Below are 20,857 nucleotides of genomic sequence, written 5' to 3'. Positions count from 1 at the left end.
GTCAGTGGCATCTACAGTGACATACTGCTTCAGCTGAACTATTCGGTTTCATTTTTGATGCGCCTGTGCACTGGGTAAGGCCCTATGATTTCCAGATGCTGCAGAGGCAGCCAAGGTGTGGTTTCTTGCAGTTATGCATCTTGCAGACAAGAAAACTGATTTATCACTGCCATATTAAAATTCAGTTTTACAGGGCTGGAAGACTTTGGCTATCTATGCTTTCTTTCTTGGCAGATACTGCAGTATAGGAAAATAAGCAGAAAAAACTGGAAGGAACTGAGACCTTCTCTTGCAGTAGAGGGAGAGGAGGAGTTCTAAGCTGCTCTTCTCTTTGAGCCATGACACAAGAAATATATGGCATTCTTTCTACCATCTGTTTTGTAAAGATCACTGCCCTGAGAGAGCTGTGCTTTGATTCTGTCAGCATCAGCTCCACAATACTAGAAGAATGAGCTTTTCCAAGTTTTTAAAACATGAACATCTACATTTTCAGTCGCAAGTGGTCTCCTGTGTAAGGTAAAGGTTCAATCAATACTTAATAGTTCTGTAAAAATTATTGTACTCATGATCTTTTGCAGAAGCAGCAATGTGCGCATCTAAGCTTTATCTGGAAAACATTTAACTGGCTGCATAATATTCGTGTTTATGTTTATATTTTATTCCATTTAATTTCTACCTCTTCCACACTACAGGAATTTACATTTTCTTCTATTTATTCTGTCTGCTAAATTTGTTCACCTTCATTTTTAAAACTTTTTTTTTTTTTTTTTTTTTTATTAATTTTAGAGCAATTTTTTCCCCGCAGAGTTACACACCATTAATTTTGGGCTGATGCCAGTTCTTGTACAATTTACTGCTGCGCTGCTTCAGGGAAAGTCTTGTTCCCTTGAGCAGTTAGCCAGTACTTAGAGGTCTGATGAAATTAGCAGTGCCTGTTGTTTCCCAGTCATTAGATCTCAAATACCCAGTTGTTATTCCGCTTCTCTCTAGTGTCCCTTTTAACTGTCATCAGTCTGCTTCCTGTACCATGGTACTACTTCAATTCCCCATCCCTTTCCAAAACCTTCAGGCAGAAGGTAACAATCAGTCCTACAGGGGATAACTTTTACAAAACATAAAAATTAGATTGGATTTCAGGTTTTCTTAGCTAGATGTTGCCACTGAACCCTGACATATGCTTTCCTGTAGGAATACAGACAGTCAAGATGTCCTGCTGTATAACAATGCAAGGTGCAGAGCTGCTGGATCAGCAGAGGGTGAGAGAGGGGAGAAAGGAGGTCTCCCCAGTGTCTACATTAGTATGGGTGGATCAGGCAGGAGCTACACCTGCTGTTAGGTTGGCATAATTTATGCTAAACATGTTTACCAGGTGGACCTTGCACATGTATCTTTTTCTACAGTATGCCAATCAGTCCTGCAAAATGATGTTGGTACTGTTGAGAGCAATTTTCATCCCTTTCTTTTTCTGAGGAGCCACCTCAGAATTACATATGTAGAGAAGAATAAAGCAGAAACCATGATGTAGATGCCCTGTTGTAGGGTATCTGACAGTACAGTGCAGGAAAGTGTAGAATACTGGAATACATGCATACTCTGTCATCCAAGGTCACTGCCCCTTGTGTAGAAATCAGCTATGACTGCAGAAAATTATCAGCCACTGAAAGGTTCTTCTCTATAATGTCATTCCTAAAATGCCTTCTATTTTTTCTACACTATTACAGAAATATATCAGAAAGTAATGTATTTTTTGGAATAAGGTATATAATTTAGTGTACTTGGTTCTTCATAATATTATATAGTGGGATGAAAAAAATAGCTTTTGTAGTTATACATTATAACTTTTATTCATTCACTGAGATATGCTGCCATGCCATGAATACATTAAACATAGTTTCAAAAAAAACAAAGCAAAAAAAAAAAAAAAAAATTTACTGCATTCATTTTTTTTTCACTATAATCAATTTTGCATTTCTCAAGTCTAAGCCTAGGGCAAATATGCCTACATTTATATATTTTTGTTACTATTTATAGTATTACACACATTTCTAAGATTTAAAATAGCTTGCTTATATGGTTCAGTATTGTTCTAATAGTGGTTTTGGACCTGTTAGGTCTAAGTATTTTCTGCATACGTTCTCTGATTTAATTTCTTAAGTTTTTAATAGCATCTATCTTGAAATTATTTAACACATATTTGACTGAACACAAACATGACACTTCTTAACACCTTTTATACCTGCAGTTTCAGCACAAAAAAAAAAGTCATTCTTGTTTTCCAGCTATTTTACTCAAACATCAAATTCATATTTATCTATTACAATGCTCTTTCAAGACAGAAAAAAACAAAAAAACAAAAAAACACCACCTCACTGTTTCAAAAAGAAAGTGGGATTTTCCACACCACTTCTTATTAATGGAGAGTTTGAGAAAGACTTCCACTTTCAATGAAGGTTTTCTTATTTTCAGAGCTCCAACAATTTTCCCAATTGTTACTTTTCTGACCAACTTTTAAAAGTTCCCATTTTGTGGAAAAGCTAATTCAGTCTCAAGTACCATTTTATGGTATCCTTGCTGGCAAAAGCACTTCTCTGTACAAATGAAAACTCTCAGTGCTAAATATTGGTTAAATTAAGCCGCTCTCCACAGGCAGACAATAGAAGGATATATTACATGACCACATGGAAGCTTACTGTTACAATAGCTCAGATGAGATACAAAAGACTTAATTGAACCTAGAACTAAATTATAAAGCAGCACGTCTCTTTTCTTAGAAAATGAGAAAATGTTTTCTGTTGTATTTGTGCACTGCAGACCCCTCTGCAGATAAACATACATCCTCCATGTCAGTACTTAGATATTAACCTTTGTTCTACATACATTTGTTTTCCTTCAAGATCTTCAGACTGTGGTGTTAAAATAAATATCTAGAAACGTCTTTTTACTTTCTCAGTTAAAAGCCTGAAAGAAGTCTGTTTTGTTTGAAAGTAAGACTAAGAGGAAACAAAGATTGATTATTTGCTAGGAAGGCATGTAATATTTTCACTTTCACTGATGATAGCTTCATTTATCTGTTGAATCTATAGAGACAGCTAGATATTCTCTGTGCTAAATAACGACTGTGAGATACAGAAATACGTTCTGTCTGCAACATCTCTTCTGTTTCTGTTATAGATATGTGGCAAAAAAGATTCATATAAACTAAGCATTAGCTAGTGAAAATGCAACTGACTTGCAAACAAAACAGATTAAGCTATCAAATATTCCCATTAAAAGAGAAAGATCTTCCGTAAACATTATTTATTGCATCTAAATCATTGGATTGTCAAGTGGGAATGGCAGAGAGCTACAAAGATGACAAAGAATGGTTTTCAGTATCTCTTCTTTGTTTCTTACTGTGGTAAAATACCACATTCAGCAAAAATTCTGGAGAAGAATAATTCTGCTACAATAAGAAATCAAATTCAGCATTATGCATGACCCTTACTAGATGATTCTTTTTATTATGAGATTAGTGTAACTGTTCAAAGAGGCATTATTTTCCCAAATGAAGGAGACAGGACAAAAGGAAGGTAGAATATATAGCTACTTCTGTGTATATATATATATGTGTGTCTGTGTGTATATACATAGACGCATATAGACATGAATATATGCAAATACATGCCTAAATATATGAGTTTTAAAATTTCAGAAGGCTGAAGCTAGTATTTCTTTCTCATGTCTTGGCTCAGAAGATACTGTTTTATCAAGAACTATGCAGTTCTTACATAGCTACTCCCACTCTATATTATTTATTTTGGTCTAAGCTAAGCTGACTGCTTCACCTGCTGACCTTTTCAAAACTCTTCCTCCTGTCTAGCCACAGACTTTGTCAGAATTATTTTCAATTTCACAATTGAACTATTTCAAATTAAAAAATAAGGGGCAAAAAATGAAGGAGAGAAAAGCTTTGTTACCTGGATAGTTTGTAGTTTCCTTGTTGGTACAGTATTGGAACTGAGCATTACTCCTCTGGCTGAAAAGTAGATACAGAGAAAACACATCAGTGTTTAGTTACACCTCTTGTAACTGTCTTTGATAGTCTTGTGTGACAGGGAGTATATTTATAAGTAAGTGACTGACCTACCATGTGCCCCAGTCCCTTTCAGCCTCCTCAATATGACTGTACTACATCTTTTTGCCAAATAGGGTCCCTCAGTTATATGCACTAGGAGTGCTCTTCTAAATGCAGCAGGTGTAAGTAAAATACACTTTTTCCTTCAGTTGCGAATCTTTTCTTTTGACAGAAAAGGTTTGTAGCATGACTGAACTGGTTGAAATAGAGCCTGTGCTATGTCTTCTCCCTTTCTCCTATCACCAGCATCAAGGCTGGCTCCGTAGCACGATATGCAGGCCGCTGGGCTGCTTTCTCTGCAGAGGTGCAAGGGGAGGTGGAGGCCATCAGCATAAAGATGACAGGGAAGCTTCTGCCTGCACACGATCCCCTTGGTGCCCACCATGAGCTGAAGACCCAACCCAACCATACACATGAGCATCACAGCATACGCAGACATAAAGGAGGAGAGCAGAACAAACTGGGCATCAGTGTGCACCTGCAATCAAGGCAACAGGAGCACTATCTCTGCTTAATTAACTTAAAACAGAATTGGCTTTTTATAGATGTTTGGCAACACTTACAAATAATGGTGCAATAATTAAAGATGGACTGCAAGGAATCTCAGCGGGAAGCAGACGTTTCATCAAACCCTGATAACTCATTAGATCCTCCAGGAATAAATCCTTTTTTTCTACAGTTCTGTGGGTCACAAATTAATTAAACTGATTGAGACACACCTCTTCTCTTGTTTTCAACAAATAGTGTAACGCAGTGTAGATTAATGTTGAAATGAATACCTTCTGCATTTTTCAGCAATTATCTCTTTCTTCAATAAAATTGGGTATTTTATTATAATTGAAATCAGTTGAAAGGGTTGAATTGCTAAGTTTCAGTAAAAGTATTGAAGAACTTCGCTCTGGTTATCCTAAACACATAGTTTGTGAAGTTTTTCCTCTTGGGACAGCATAGTTTCCACACACAAACACATTAGTTCTTCTCCTGCTTGCAGAACATTTTATGTGATGACCTGTGGACCACCCAACTTGCAGATAGGGATAACCTTAAAGCAAAGACAGAAGCTGATGATAGCCTGGTCGACAGCAACATATTCATACTTCACTAACTAACTTCTACTTTTTTTTTTTTTTTTTTTTTTTTGAGAAGTAACAACAGAACAGTTTCTCTCTGCCCTTGAGGGACTACTTGCTGTTTTGCATTTGCTGTTTTTTAATATTAATTGACAGAAAGCATGAGGAATGACTCATAGGCATGGTTCATCAGGAGACAAGAGGATATTTTCCTCGTGGTTCATACTCTTTACGTGAGATGTGTTAGCAAATACCTTGAAAGCTCACAACTCACTTAAGAAAATGACAGTACATGCAAGACCCAAGCATCTTCAAGAAATCACTCCCAGATCAAAAGTGATGTTGAGTTTTTTTATTTCCTTCAAGCTCTTAAAATGCTCTGAGGAAGTGCAGGTATGTGGAGGAAAACTCACATGAGCACATAGAAATTTTGATCCATGTGTCTTATATGCGTATGTATTTACTCATACATATGCGTAATATATTTTAACAAAATCCACCCTAGCCCCCCCAAAAAAGAAGAAAATCATGTAGCCAGTAAATGGTAAAATATATAAAACAACAATGTATTTCTCCTTTCCTGATACTCATCATCCTAATTTATTCTAATAAAGGATATGAATTATTCATTTCTAAGCACAATAGGAAAACTTCAGTACTGTTTAATGACTCAAATGAGCCATTAATGAAAGATTTGTGAGTCGGGTCTAGCATAATGAAGAACATTTTTACAAAAAACAGTTTTAAGTTTGAGAAGTAGTCATAACTTCTTGTTCAGAGCATAGCATCCTGAGTCATTGGAACAGTTGCTAGAGAAAATGTAAAAGCGATCACAGAACTTTCTTTTTGTAAGATAAAAGTCACTGTGTAAATTAGGTCCTTACTCGTAAATTATGTTGGCTGTATTCCTAATAAGAAAACAAATTACTAGCAGAAAAACAAGCACACTGAGGGGAAAACAAAAGAGGGGAAGGAAAAAGGAAAGAAAATAATTTAGAAAATTCAGATTAAATCTTATGATTCAGGGCAACAGAGCAATCAGAGCAATCAGTGATAAAAAATAAAAGCACAACACATTAAGTCACACAATTCCTTTCCTAATGCTCACTTTAATTATATGTTGATATTATTACAAGCTAGAAAAACTCACTGGACATGAAAACAAATTTCCTTCTGTGTAATTACATGGTCCCTTTTCCCGGTTATCTATGCAGGGTTCTTCATGATGGTAAACATCCTGAATTGCATGACTAAATCTTGTTGATGAATACTGAATTACAGGATTAGTATAGTTTAATTCCCATTCAGATGAACATTAACTCAGGGATTATGCAGTCAGTACTTGCCAATTTAAGAACTGCCTGATTTTAGTGGTCTGCTTAAAACATTATAAATATAATAGCTATATCCATTAACATTAATGAACATATTGGGTCCATCTCCTTCCCCTGTCTATCTCTTTCCAGTCTGCAGTACAGCTGCTAATATTATCCAACACATCTTCACAAGCATCATCTAAAGACTGACTGTTTCCACCACTCCCTAAGAGGTAGCACAGAGGCCTGTGGGAAGCCAAGATGCTGTGAGCAGGGAGTTGTGTGGCCACTGTGTTCAAGAGGCTTTCCAGGATACCAGAGGGCAGATTGCCTCTGGAACTGGGTTGAGCCATGGCCAAGAGCCAGATTTAGCCAGTATTCAAGTCCAGTGTGAAAGGATTTTGAACTGACATTAAAATCAATTCTAAGTATTAACACAATTCTAAGATTAAAACATCTTTCTTGACTCTCCCCTCTTCTATATGAACAGCGACACTTCAACAGAAAATCTATTTCCTTATATCTACCAGAAGAAAAACAGTAAAACAGTCTTAGTATAATTCTCATTCTTTCCTACTTGTTTTTTTTTTTTTTTTTTTTATTCTTCTTTAACCTGGAAAAATCACCATTTATAGTAGTAATTTCTTCCATCATTGAGCATAATGTTCTTTCAGATAGGATACATACAATCTTCCATCGTTTGCTTGATCTATTGCTTTACACAAACTGTAATTCTAATGATGAGGTAATGTTCTAATTAAGTACAACACCAATTAATGTATAAACCTTATCTGATTAATGAATGAAATATCATCCAGTATATGATTTTAAATTCCTAACCTGTTCTAACATAAAGCTATGTAAACCTACAATTTTATAAACATGGAGGCATTTTCCACTTGAAGGGAAAAAGAAGAAATCAAGCTACATTTTCACAAGGCAAGTACCACATAAACAAAATTTCTTGTCCTGTATTTTGCATTTTTGGACAGTATTTTAGCATACTGTAATATAAAAGCTACTATGACTATGCTCTGGAAAAGGAACAGATAAGATAAAAAAAATCCTATCTACAAGCAAGTACAATGTAGTGACTGATACTCCAAAAAGAGCTCAGAAGGCTTGATATGGTTTTCCTAAGCAAAAAAAATCTAGTTTTGTTGGAGCCCGCTTAACATCTCTGCTACTATTGTTAGAAAACAAAAGAATTGACCAACACAGTTGATCATTAGGGTTCTGAAAATTAATGTATGAGAGATATCAAAGAGCAACCAACATGAAATAGATGTTTCTGGATTAGAACATTCTGATTGCATTCTCTGAAAAATACTAAAGTCAGTCAATGAATTGGGAAATTTTTTGACAAGCATTCTGTGTCGCAGTAAACTGAAGAATTAACATCAACATTATGGAGATGACCATAGTGCAATTACACTGAAGAAGTTAACCTGGTATTAAGGAAAGCAAGTCCAATCTAAAATTACACTGCTTGCCCAGACGTGAGCATACGACTTTGGGAAAGGATTTATACTGCCATTATTTTTTTTCAGATCACAGCCACCATATATGTTCACTCTTACAAGATTTATTAATTTGCAATTGTGTCACTCCCTTGCTGAAACCAGAACCATTTATGAAAAATAAAGGTAAGTTTGAGAAGGACCTTCAGCCTATATAGACTGATGGCAAAGCAAGCTGTGCAGTTTATGGGAGAATCAATGCTTTGTGGGCAAGATGTGAATCAGAATTGGCTGGTAAGGTCTGGGGCCACATGCATTATCATAATATTTCAGATTTTTTTTCTACACAAGTTATCTTATGGAAAAATAAATAAGTCTTTTGCCTCTTGAAATACATAAGTTGAAAACACATGCCAATTGTGACCTGGAGAATGAGTACAGCAAAGAATCATTAAGGAAAAAGAAATGGGCTTAATAAAACAGATGGATATAGATTTAGCAATAACACCACCAGCTGCAAGTAGGCATCCAACAAACAGGGCAATTAAGACTGGAGATTTCATCTCAGTGAACAAAATTAATTGTGGATGCTCTGAGGAAGGCATTTTCTTCATGAAGACATCAATCTGTATTTTGAAATTAGATAGGCTATAATCCAGTAAACCAAATACATTACTCATTTCTAAGTACAAATTCCAACTTCCCACTAGTTCTCAGGATGTTTTTGATTCTCACTAGTAAATTACTTCGAAAGAATTTCTTGAAGACATATGCACATATCTTCCATGTGCAGACACTGTAATTTCATTTTTAAAGCTGTTTAATCTAGAACAAGACAGTTACTCTTTATATACCCACATCAGAATAATAAAATGTTATACCAGGCTAGCTTCTTGGGATTAAGTTCCACCCCTAAATTGGGACTTTCTAAATGTACATAAGTGATTTAGGTGAATGGAATATATTTTCAATTGGATCAGAGCCTTTGAAAACCTTATAAATGCTTAGATTTGTTGCAACATACATATCATCATACACAGCCTCTACATACATTGAAAATTCATGGAACCATTTCTTTTGTCCATGTCACAAAGTTAAATCTGTCACGTAATTTTTGCAGTAGTTATGATTTTAAGATCTGATTCTTTCTAATTTTGCTTACTGTCATTCCCATTTTACTTCCACAGTTCAAAGTATCTCAGTGGATTTTAAGTAAATAAAATTAATCTTATCGTTTTTTACTTACTGTAAAATAACAGTAAATATGTTCACAGTATATTTCAATTAATACTGTACTTTCTGAATTTGCTCAAGGACATTCCAGGGTATGCTTGTGAGAATGTGATGGATACAGAAGGATCTCACTGCTATATTTTCTTTGTCCGCTCTGAGCAAGAAAAGGAACATGTCACTATTATATGGAAAAAGCATATTTCAGGAGAAGCAGTACTTGTGAACTTCATTGACACAATCTTAACTCATAAAAATGTCTACAATACTTGTGCACAAATAGCAATGCAGTTTGACTAAATCTAGAGAGAGATATTAGTGTTGTTCAAGATTTATATCTCTGAAGATGCCAAACTAGCTGTGAGATATAGACAATAGCTGACAGTGGCATGTGGGAAAGAAAACATTTTATAGAGCGAATAGCCCTGAATAGCCCTGAATAATAAAAATTACCTCGAGAAGCGACTAATACTTCTTATGTCTGGCATAGCATTCAAACTGAAAAAATTTGGAAAACAGAAATATGAAAACTTGTTCCCTCTTTCTTTGCCTATCACACCTCTTCCAATAATCCCAAGAAGAATTTACCTGTTCCTTAAAGGCTTCAAAGAAAAAACAATTTACTGCCACTGAAAATGGCACACCTGTAATCTGACAACTCCTATACTATATTTCTACTTCCCTAGCTCAGCAAAGACATCCATGGAGTGCCATACATGCAAAACTAATACTAAATCTTAAAAGGCACACTACAGATAAATGAATTATGTTTGTCCCCATGCTTTTAAATCTTAAAATGTCTTTAATTACTTCCTGAAGTCTAAGCATACATATATGTGCATATATATGGAAAGAACTAATTCAAACTACCTGCTGGATCATAATAAGCAGAACTGTAGCTAAAATTCAGGCTCTCCCATGAACCATTTGCTCTCTCTTTATCCAGAATTTTCTTGCTCGCTTTCAAAGAGTGAAGTTATCTGTGTTCATCCAGAACTTCCATCTATTCATTTGAATCATTTCTAGTGCATGGGAGAACACACAGCTTGTTCTCCTGGCTGTACTGTCTTTGCCATCTCCCTGCTATACTGTAAAACTGCATTCAAGTGCTTTCTATTTTGGAAAGTAATATAAAATGTGATATATTAAAATAAAAAAAAAGCGAGTTTTGAACGCTACTAACAAAAGATTATATTGAAATGGCTTCACATGATTCTTAGTTAGGTCAATTTTAGTACAGACTGTGTGGTATGGGCAACGGATCTCAACTCCGTACAATAAACAAAGATTTACTCTGACCAAGAATTATTTGGAGGTAAAAGTACAAGCTAGAAAGGAAATAGAGAAATAAACATAAGTTGGACAAATTCTTTAGAACTTCATGAAACCTTGCTCCCATACTGAGTTTACTGTGACTGAAAACACACTGAGTATTTATTTTTTTCCTTCTGGATTATTGACTGTGACTACTCCTGAACTTTCAGATACAGGTAAAATATATAATGAAAAATAGTGGTGGAAAAAAAAAAAACAACAACACTACAAGAATAAGATTTTCTACCTGTAGCACCTTAATAAGGCAGCTGCATGCGCATAATCCTTGTACAGCTTATCTGCCTAGTAAAACTTCCTCGAAGGGAAATTCCACACAACACAATAGTAAAATGTGTGAACAATACAAGTACCACACGTTTTGTTTTAATTGTCTCTTCATTCTACTTTTATTAGAAAAAATGGCAAACAAACTGTAACACAAGAAAACAACAACAAAGTGCTGGCAGATAGAAAAACACTGTTGAAAGCCTTTGAATTTAACTTCTCCTGACAACCTGTCTTGACATCCATTGCAAAGATGGAAGAACCTGTAAAGTAAGGAAATCAGCTGTCAAAAGTAATGCCTCAGGAATCAAAGACTGAAGGCAGACATGAAGGCTGGATGAAAAGTCTCAGAAACATCTGGAGATTTCCTCAACTGTAGGAAGTCTTGATTTAAAATAGCCAGCTGTTTCACAGGCAAAAGCAGTGTGTGTACGAAAAATCACTATACCAAATCTAAATAGATTTTTAGGAATATTCAGGTTGCTTATGTAACAGAAATTATCTTCAGTATGAAGAAATCGTATTATCTTTGTTTGAGCTGTGGTTCTTCACAATCAATGGCAAGCTTCCACTTGACTGATCCAAATGTTTTCAGAATCAATACTACTTCAGAACAGAATAAGATTTATCCTCAATTTATTTTGGTCCAACGGGTGCTGAAAATGTTTACTGAACTCCACTCCTTGACTGTTTGTCAGTCTTGCCATAGCACACAAGCTCTCCAGTTATTTGGTCATGGAGTCAGGGACGAGGAACGTGGTCCTGCCCACACTGCTCTATCAAATGTATTGCCAAGATCTTGGGCCACTGCATCTGCTTATTTTCGAGTCTAAAATAGATTCCTGCTTCTGTTACGCACATCATTTTTGTTCTGGAAAACAGATCTCAGATGTGGAAGAACAAAAGCTCTTGTACACTTTTTTAATTGCAGATACATGGTACCAAAAGTTATTCAGTTACTATTCAAAGAATAGTTTGACATTTTTTTCATACTTTTCCCATCAAATGTAACATTTCCTGGAGGCTTTTCTTTTCTACAAGTCATGTATTTAAAACATGGTGGTAGCCTGTAACATCTATTAAGTGTAAACCATGTTTCTTGAAACTAATAAAGGAAAAAGTGTGGTAAATCATAATTTTGAACTGCAGTTTTTCATTTAACAAATGAAAATCAATTACTTTAGAAATATCAGATGTCACATAACATTTGTTTCAATATATTAATTTTATTAAACTTCGCTGACTTAAATCATTTTCATTATTTTTCCCCTCTGGATAGATGACTGTCATTTTACTCACTTGGAGACAGACTTTTTTGAATTCATTTTAAAACAGTTAAAAAAATATGCTCTCAAAGAAAATGGTAGGAAAGAGAGTATGAAAAAGTAATGTAGTGTTTTTGGGTTACAGTGAAGCCTTAACGTGGAGTATCTAATAGTATATCTACTGTTGAAATCAAACCCAGTTAGCTTTTGTCCTGCATCAGTTTTATTCTCTTTACAGAGAAAGGAACACCAATACTCACACCCACTCCTATACCCTCTTTCACATGCACTTCTTGCTCATATAGCTAGCTATTTCACTGTGTTATATAGACACTACAGTATGCTGAATGAAAGCCAGACATGTTTTACTTAGTACAGTTTGTTGAGTACCAGCATACACTAAAGGATGTGCTTTTAAGGGATGTAAATGACTCAACACGCAGCTGATGTTCTGAAGATTTTTCTCCCACTAAAGCCCTGGAGCATACTTTCATCCTTGCTGACAGTGTTCCTCATTGATCTCTTTCTTCCTTGGGTCTCATAAAGATTTGCCTATAGTAAGCAATGTGGCTGGTCTTCCAGGCCATGCTGTCACTTCTCCACCTCTGTAAGTAACAAGACAGTCAAAGGGAAAGATTACATTATTTTGAAAGAACACCTTTTGCTGCTGTTCTTATTTCCCACAAAATAAATTGTATCCAAATATTTATTTGTTTTCCATAAACACACCTTTGCCTATATAAAAGGTGTCCATCGCACACAAGTGAGAAACAGAGCCTTTCTCCCAGGTCTGACAAGCCGATGGCTGAAGTTTTACCTCATGAATGCCATGCAACATTGCCTTATCTGATTTCCAATATTACCCTCGTGATTCTGAGACTCTGGTTACCCACACCTCCTACGTTTACATTGTGCACTTTCCGTTTTCTGGCTGAACTATGGCTGATACACTTCTTCAGGTTAGAACTATTGAATTAAAAACTGTCTTTCTGCATATTTTCAGCCTTAATCTCCTATAAACTGTATAATTCTGAACTGAGGTTGCAATGCATCTGTTTGTTCTCATAGGACCACTGAATGAGACTTTCTTCACTTCTCTCACAGGGAACATCCTGTGTTGCTACTGACTGATCTCCAAAAGGGAGACTTTGGGAAAATGTCATATAACCTTGAATTACTGGCTCTCTTTTTATTCTTTCTTTATTTCAGTTCTACCAGTTTGGTCTCACCAGCAATACCTTCCAGTGGTGCTCTGACTTTGACACCAGCAATGAATCAGAAGCTCTGCAAGTCCAGTCCCAAGTAGAGCATTCAAATAAAGCAGCACAACCTTCACAGGGTGGGCCGCAAGTCAGCTATCAGCCACTCGCCACCTTTTCAGTAAGCTGAATATTCCCAGCAGAGAACTTCTTTTAACTTCACTTTTCCTGTTCACCTCCATGCCAAATGAGGAGTTATTCTAAGCTTCCACAGTATTCTGGGAAAAGGAAATGGACAGCTGTCTTCTGGAAAGCGCTTGAATCAGGGAATACTCTAAATGACATTTGAAAACCATGTCTCCGGCCAGATAAGGATGTTTGATGCAGAGTGAGATCTGCATATCTTTACACTCAGTGCCAGATTCATAAGCTCTTAATTCCCACACACTAGAAACATCTTGTGGCTGCATACATTTCAGAGGGGAAATCACTAAAGTTAAGTATTGCCATATTACTTTGCAGTGCTGCTGTGCTGTTGTCCCATGTTAGACCTGTAGCCATCTAAGAAAAGAAAAAGTATTTGTGTTTATAGATTTAATTTCTAAGCAGAAGGACAAAGAACATGAGTGTTTATATGAGAAGAGCATGGTATGCCATCTTCCAGCAGCACTCTGTGAGCAAGATATGACTAGATGAAAGCGTCTTATTTTAGCCAGGAGAGTGGGGGTCTAAATCATCTAAATCACTAGAGTTACAGTGAAATATGAGCCACATCTGTTTAAAGAATTAATAGCTAATATTCACATACTTCATAATCTGTTGCTGGACTTCAAAGGTGTAATTGCTTCTATACCAGACATTACACACACAAGTAAGCAAAACTGACTGACTTTATTAATATCTTGTGCAAATGGTACTTATTACTAACTATGACTACCATGATGTTTGAGATTGTTTAGACAAGAAAGGTTCCCTTATTGTCACCAGTACATTTCTTGTATATACAAAAAATCCAGAAATATTCACTGAAGAAGGGTAATATAATAGACTATATTGTTCTTGTTAGCATCAGCAGAATATGGAGGCTGCAAGACTTTGGTGTACCTGCAGGGTTGGATATACTCTGAAATCCTGAATAATTATAATTCTATGATATATATTAAAAAAAAAAAACAACAAACCATTCAAACTATAACTTTCATTTTGTAGTTGTGCAATTAATTATATAAATTGTTCATGAAACATAATATTATCATTGTTTTGTATGAAATCAAAAATTCTCTAATAGTGTCACAGTTTTGATCACTTATTATACAGATTATGAGCAAGTTACAAAGGTCAGTATAGCTCTAACACTTCTCCTTCCGTCACTTCGTCCTCTGCAGCTACAACAGACATTAAAGCAGAATGTCTTGTTTCTTCAATTGTATATATTCTTCCTTAAAATAATGGCTTTATTACATAACATGTTATATAAAAGATAGGAGAATAACCAATACTAAGACAGGAAAATACTGCTTAACATTTATGAGGTATTTAACACTGCTCTCTACTACTACTGTTTCTGTTCAAGTAATTTAATGTGTCTATGAAAAATGTCTTAATCTAACAACGGCCAGAAAAAATATACACTGTGGTATCAGCACTTAGTTGTATAGAGTTTTCACATGTATTATATGCTTGATGGTTATTGATTTTGACTCAGAATAGACATTAGAATAATAAAATCTTACTCTTCAGAGGGGGAATTGTTTTTTCCCCCCGTTCTTTTCAATCATTCCTCTGCCTTTAAATTTTTTTGTTGTTCTCATGACCCAAATGGTGACAGAAACTTTTCATATCTCTGAAATAAATTACTTCAAATAAGATTTAAATAGCTTAAGAAGTCCTGGGCAATAGCCTTCTGTCATTCAGACTTATTATTGCATAATTGTATTAAAGCATAATTAAAGACTTCCCAGCTTGAATTAGGATCTCTTCAGGAGTTCTGAGTTTTCCTTCTCTTTTTAAACCATAAACTGTGTGGGTTTTTTAGTTTTTTTGCTTTTTTTTTGTTTTAAAATCAGGACAATTATTTCAGGGACATTGCATATCACAAGCATGGAATTTTATATATTGAATGAATTACCTTCCTAATGAAGCAATGCTTTAGCCTTAAGAGAAGTAGAATTAGAATATATCTGTGTTTTATCATTATGGGTTTCAGAAATATACAAACATTCTTATTAGCAGGAAAGGCATTGTTTCTGTTGAATTGCAATATTCTGTGTCACAGTAAAACAGTTTATCCAAGTGTAGAGAAAAGAAAAAAAAATGGTTGTGATGTTTCTGTAGGCATTTGATATTAAAATATTACATAATGAGAAAGAAAGTGTTTTTTTCCTATATACTTTTTTCAAATAATTAGTTAAATCATTGCTTCCTACGTCACTAATGAATACAACTTAACATGGAATTTTTTGGAGCATGAAAGGGCTCCATCAAACTATCTGTTCAGATAGAATAATCCCACACATTAAATAATTAATTATTATATGGCTCTGTTTACCTCCTCCTTATTAGAACATCTCAAACATATCCATCCAGATAAGTTTATGGCACTCTTCACCTATGAGTGAGTCAGTTCCTCCAGTTTCACTCAGCATCTCCCAGCCATATTCCCACATATAGAGAACAGATTTCAGACAGGAGAAGAAAACATGGTCAAGTTAGACACCTGTGCGTTTGATTCTGTAGTTCAAAGTTTGCGTTTTGTATGGATTATGCACAGGCAAATACAACCCTAGCAGCAAACAAAACCAATCCTTAATGCATCTTAAAGAAAAAGTGAAAGGGATTGTTGTTGTTTACATTGAAATAAGACAAGTAGCTCTGTTGCAAAAGCAACAGACGAGGAGCAAAAGCTGCAGTGAGGACATTGTTCACAAGGCATCCAGGTTCAAGCAAGCAAGCCTTTTAAACTGAAATGAAATGTTAATTTTTGTTGGATATTGTATAGTAAGAGGTTGGCAAATACTGTTTTCATATACCTTCAATAAAATCTCTACTCTGAAGAGGTTTAAGAGTTTAAACACAAAAATAAGCCTCTCTTGTGGAATAAAGTTCATAGTTAAAGCAAGAGATAATAGCTCAAGAATGACAAGCTTCCAGGTATACAAGGTTTTTTTCAGGTCTTAGACCAAAGTAGCACACTTCAAGCTTGACACACATTAAGAACAATCACTCTAACTTTAAATTAAATTATGCTAATTGCTTTTGCAGTGCCTGAGTAGACATTTGACGATTTGTGAAGTGGCAGGTGAGCAATGGAAAAACTGCGAACAAACATTTTGTGGAATTGTGCTTGGCAAGGCAGCAGAGATATTCTCTGTGGAGCAGCCTGTGAGGACCTGAGGGAACACCTCTGGTAAACTGAGCACAAGATGGGGATATCATGACAATTTAAGGCAGTGAAATGGATTTTGTTCTGATGTGAGCCACTACTGGGGCTTGTTTGACATGGCAATGGGCAGCTCAGACTAGCATAAAACTCATTCTACAAGGAAATGAAGACTTGGATGAATTAATGTGTCTGATGGACCAGTGTTAGTGCAAGGAAGGAGTTGTTTGGGATGTACTGAGTCAGACTGCCTCTAGCCAATAAGGATGGACATCTAGAGCTTAGCCCTGAACAAAGGCAGACTTCCCTCTCTGTGTTTCTCTTAGGAAAGCTGGAGAGTTTCTCATTGGTGGTTATTTATTTTAATAATGTGCAGATAAACACTCAGGGCTGAAACTGAGGCTCTGAGTTTGCATGTGTAAGTGTGACAGGTGTGTTTCCAGCATGGAACACATGCATTCTGTTGTCTGGAAACTATGGCATTGCTTCATCCCAAAGAAGGGATGGGAAAGAAACTGTAAAGGAACTGAAACTAGACCTTCTTCCCTTTTGGCAGTGGCCTGGAATCAAGTCCAATTAAGTGAATAAGCAAACAAGAATCACCATTTTTGGCCTCAGATGTCACATGGCTTCTTTGTCTTTACATCCATTTGGGACCACAGTGCACTTTAAACAAGGGTACTTACATTAAAGACTCAAAACACAAAAACACAAAAAAAGAGAAAATACTAATGTATTTGGACTTTTTTCCAAGTAGGCTAATCAAATTTGACAATGACATTTCAATTTATACAGGCTACCTGGATGGCAAGTTGCTTTCTACTGCTGTAAAAAATGGTCTCAGTCCCTCTCTTTGAAATCTTATCTTTACATCTCAGGGGTCAGGCAAGATAATGATTTGCTGAGTTTTATTTAAACTATGTTCTTTTATGGCTCCATAGAATCATGTGAATCTACAAAGCAGTAAGCATGAATTTGCAAATTCAGTTAGTTATCTGTACCTCTCCTATACCAATATTTATTATGTTAAATCTAGTTGTAACATTAGTCCCTGAGGTATTTTTTGCCTACTTTGCATAAGCTCTGTTGTAATCAGTTTTTATTATCCTTTTATTTATGTACACACCATTATTATCCTTTTATCTCCTGTCACAATTATGAAATGCTTGTTAAAACTTAATTAGATACAAAAGATGGTGAAAGCTTTTGTGACACAAATGACTTTAAGATTCAAATATGGAGTAATTGCCCTCTCATTCATCCAGCTGCTATTTTAACAATTTAACCTAGTTACATTTGCCCTCTCTAATACTGCCAGTGAAGCCAAATCTGCCCTAGTCTTTCTAGGCATGGCTCAAAAAAATCAACACGAGAACAATAGAGCCAAGCAGCACAAATGAGGAAAGGGACATGTAGATGCAGTTTCTGACCCCCAGACAGCAACCACTGCCTAGCAAGGAGACACTGAAGAAGGCTCTTTGTCACCACTACCTTTGGCACTGTATCAGGAAGAGAAGTGTCTTCTCCTTCAAGGGCTCAATGGCTCTTCCCTGCATGCTCATGCTTGCCCAATTTGGCCTCAGCAGCATGCCATTCGATTCCCATGTTTCTTCGTTTCTCTCTTCACAAACAGGCTGAATTGTTTTAACATAGGGTACAGTAAGCTCTAATATGGAGCATACTCTTGCTGAATCTTAAAAACAACGACGACAAAAAACCACCCACAGAAGATGTTATAGTCTACTGACAGCAAAAGCCTCTCAAAGTCCTCACATTTCCTGCTGAGGAACTGGAGCTGTAAGCAGGTTTCTCTATGCTGTCTCATATGAGAAATGGTACCCAAAATTGTTCTTATTGTTGATAACAATGGTACCTAATGCCTGCTTTGGGCCTTCCTATATGATATTTTAGCACTGTGCTGAAGAGCTTTCAGACAGTTGAGGCCCCACATTTATTGGAACTGGTGGAAAGGAAAAGCTTTAAATATTGGTTGCTTTTAAAAAAGATCTATTACTTTTAAGTTTTGCTATAGAAAAGAAGACTGTAGATTTATTGAATTAAAGAATACTGTTATGTATCTATGTCTTTTGAGAGATGCAGTTATAGTGACAAAGTGAGCAATTCAGGTTATGAAATTGAGGCTGGTGTTGCTAAGCAGCCGATGGGTTTACACCGATTGTTATAAATTCAAACAAAATAATTTCACAGACTGTGAAAGCAAGGAAATAATGTTTGGGTGTGAAGGAATAACAGATGCCCTACTGCATCAATTGCTGCAGTTAAATGACATTCAAACATATTTAGTTTAAGAAATAGCTTTGCACACATTCGAGGGAACAAAGTTTTTGTAACATTAAATAGAATTTGTAATTTTTTCTCTGCAGTCTGTTAAAAACACATTTGCAGATTCTTTCCCATTCCAGTGAGCAATTAACTTATGTAATAATTGAGTGGTCAAGAAATATAGATCAGGTTTCCAGCATTCATTCATTGTATCAAATTGCATCAGTGTTACCTGAAAACATTTTGAAAGATGTATACAGATAGGTGCCTTTTAATTCTTGGCTTACCATCTCACGCTGATGAAAATGCCAGGCTCAATTATTTCTGTCAAACATTACTCCTGTTTTAATGCTTAAGTAGAAGAGAGTGTTTTCAAGGAAAAATGAAATTTGCTGCACACACTTGGTAAAATATATAGGATTAAAAAATGCATTGATAATAATAGAAAGAAATGACAACAGGAAATTTCACTTTAAACTCACACTGCTTAGTTCTACTGATGTTTTTACAATAACTATCATACCAAAAGAACCAAAAGAATTTTCTTCTCAAGCTGGGACTCAGCCCTTTTTATTTTTCATAGGAAAAAAAAAAGTATATGCAAACTAAATATTCCATCATATCTTGTTTTTGGAACATAGGCACACATTTGTTAAAGCATCATTGATTTGACAAATTTAAAACAAAAACAAAAATCTGAATATTACATGCCATTCATAGAAGTGAGAACAGATGAGAAGTTTATCATATAAATAAAATTCTGAATAATGAAAACTCGTATGTTACAAGTCACATTCACATTATTATAGCTAGAGAAGCATACCTTACATTTCATATAACATAAGAGAACATCAAAAATATAGTGGTTGACTGGCCACCTTTGATTATATGTTGTGGAAATAAGTTTACTTTGCAAATGTTTCAGAAATCAATTCTAATGTTTTGAGATATTACCATCCTTTATTATTTGAAAAGAATATTCTGCTTATTGATTTTGTCTGTTGTCCTGCACTGATAAATCATAGCTACAAAAGTTTCAAGAATACTTTGGCTTTGATCAGTCCCAGATAATATCTAAAATGGAAGGAATTTATCCATGTAGTCTCTTTTACATTCAGTTACACATCACTTTTCAAGGTTTATGGAAATTATTATTTATTATATAAATCATCCAACTTCAGATGTTTATTCACTCTTGTAAGAGAGACTTAAGTATTTTTGGTAGTGATGTCACCACTGACTGATTAGATATCTTACAGATCTTTAATACACAGTTCTAAGTGTTCATTCCACTCCATTTAAAAGTTAGAAAGAAAAGGAAATAGCATTATTCCTACACTCAAATAAATTATTGTGCAAACACTAAATTTAAAGAAACGTTAGCTTAAATGGTTCAGAGTGAGTCTTTAGGTGTAAACAGATGTTAATGGATGGCTCTTAATACATGCTAGTTCTGATCAGCACCAGCCACACCTCTAACACAAGCCAAGGATTTTTATTTATTTATTTAATGGGGAAAACCATTCACCTAATTCCATTCTGCCAGTCCAGAATGCAGTCTTGTCAGAACAGTATTGAGAACAGCTCTCAGAAGGGCATCAAATCATGCAAAAGAGGGAGAGGTTAGAGTTACAAGATCCTTTGGAATAAAATCCTCATTTCTTTCCTCAGCACTACAGTCATGTTGGAATATTACAAGCCACAGAATACCTTTTGATGGAAAGTATTTTGTGATTGTTGTAATTGCTATCAAAAGTTTAAAGGAGTTTGGTTAGTAGTTACACTGGACAGATACAAAAAGCAAAGAACATTCAATAGTTCAATGTAAGTACTTCCAAACGGAAATTAATTTTTGTGGATTTGTTTGCATATCCTCATAATATTGCATTTTTCCATACTCCAGTATTGTGGTAGGTAAAAACAACTGACTCTCCACCCATCA

General features: G+C 35.4%; 1 long non-coding RNA gene across 1 annotated transcript in view; it reads right to left on the bottom strand.

Moving 5' to 3' along the window:
• Positions 1-20,857, bottom strand: part of LOC146544936 (uncharacterized) — a 47,768-nt gene that overhangs the window by 22,728 nt on the left and 4,183 nt on the right. The window contains exon 2 of the long non-coding RNA XR_014881757.1: positions 3,957-4,015. This is a non-coding gene — a long non-coding RNA (uncharacterized LOC146544936). The remainder of the gene's footprint in view (positions 1-3,956; positions 4,016-20,857) is intronic.

This window comes from Meleagris gallopavo, chromosome 2 (genome assembly GCF_905368555.1).
Source record: "Meleagris gallopavo chromosome 2, MGAL_WU_HG_1.1, whole genome shotgun sequence".
Classification (NCBI taxonomy): domain Eukaryota; kingdom Metazoa; phylum Chordata; class Aves; order Galliformes; family Phasianidae; genus Meleagris; species Meleagris gallopavo.
The sequence above is the reverse complement of the archived record's forward strand: the minus strand, read 5'-3'. Positions and strand labels throughout refer to the sequence as shown.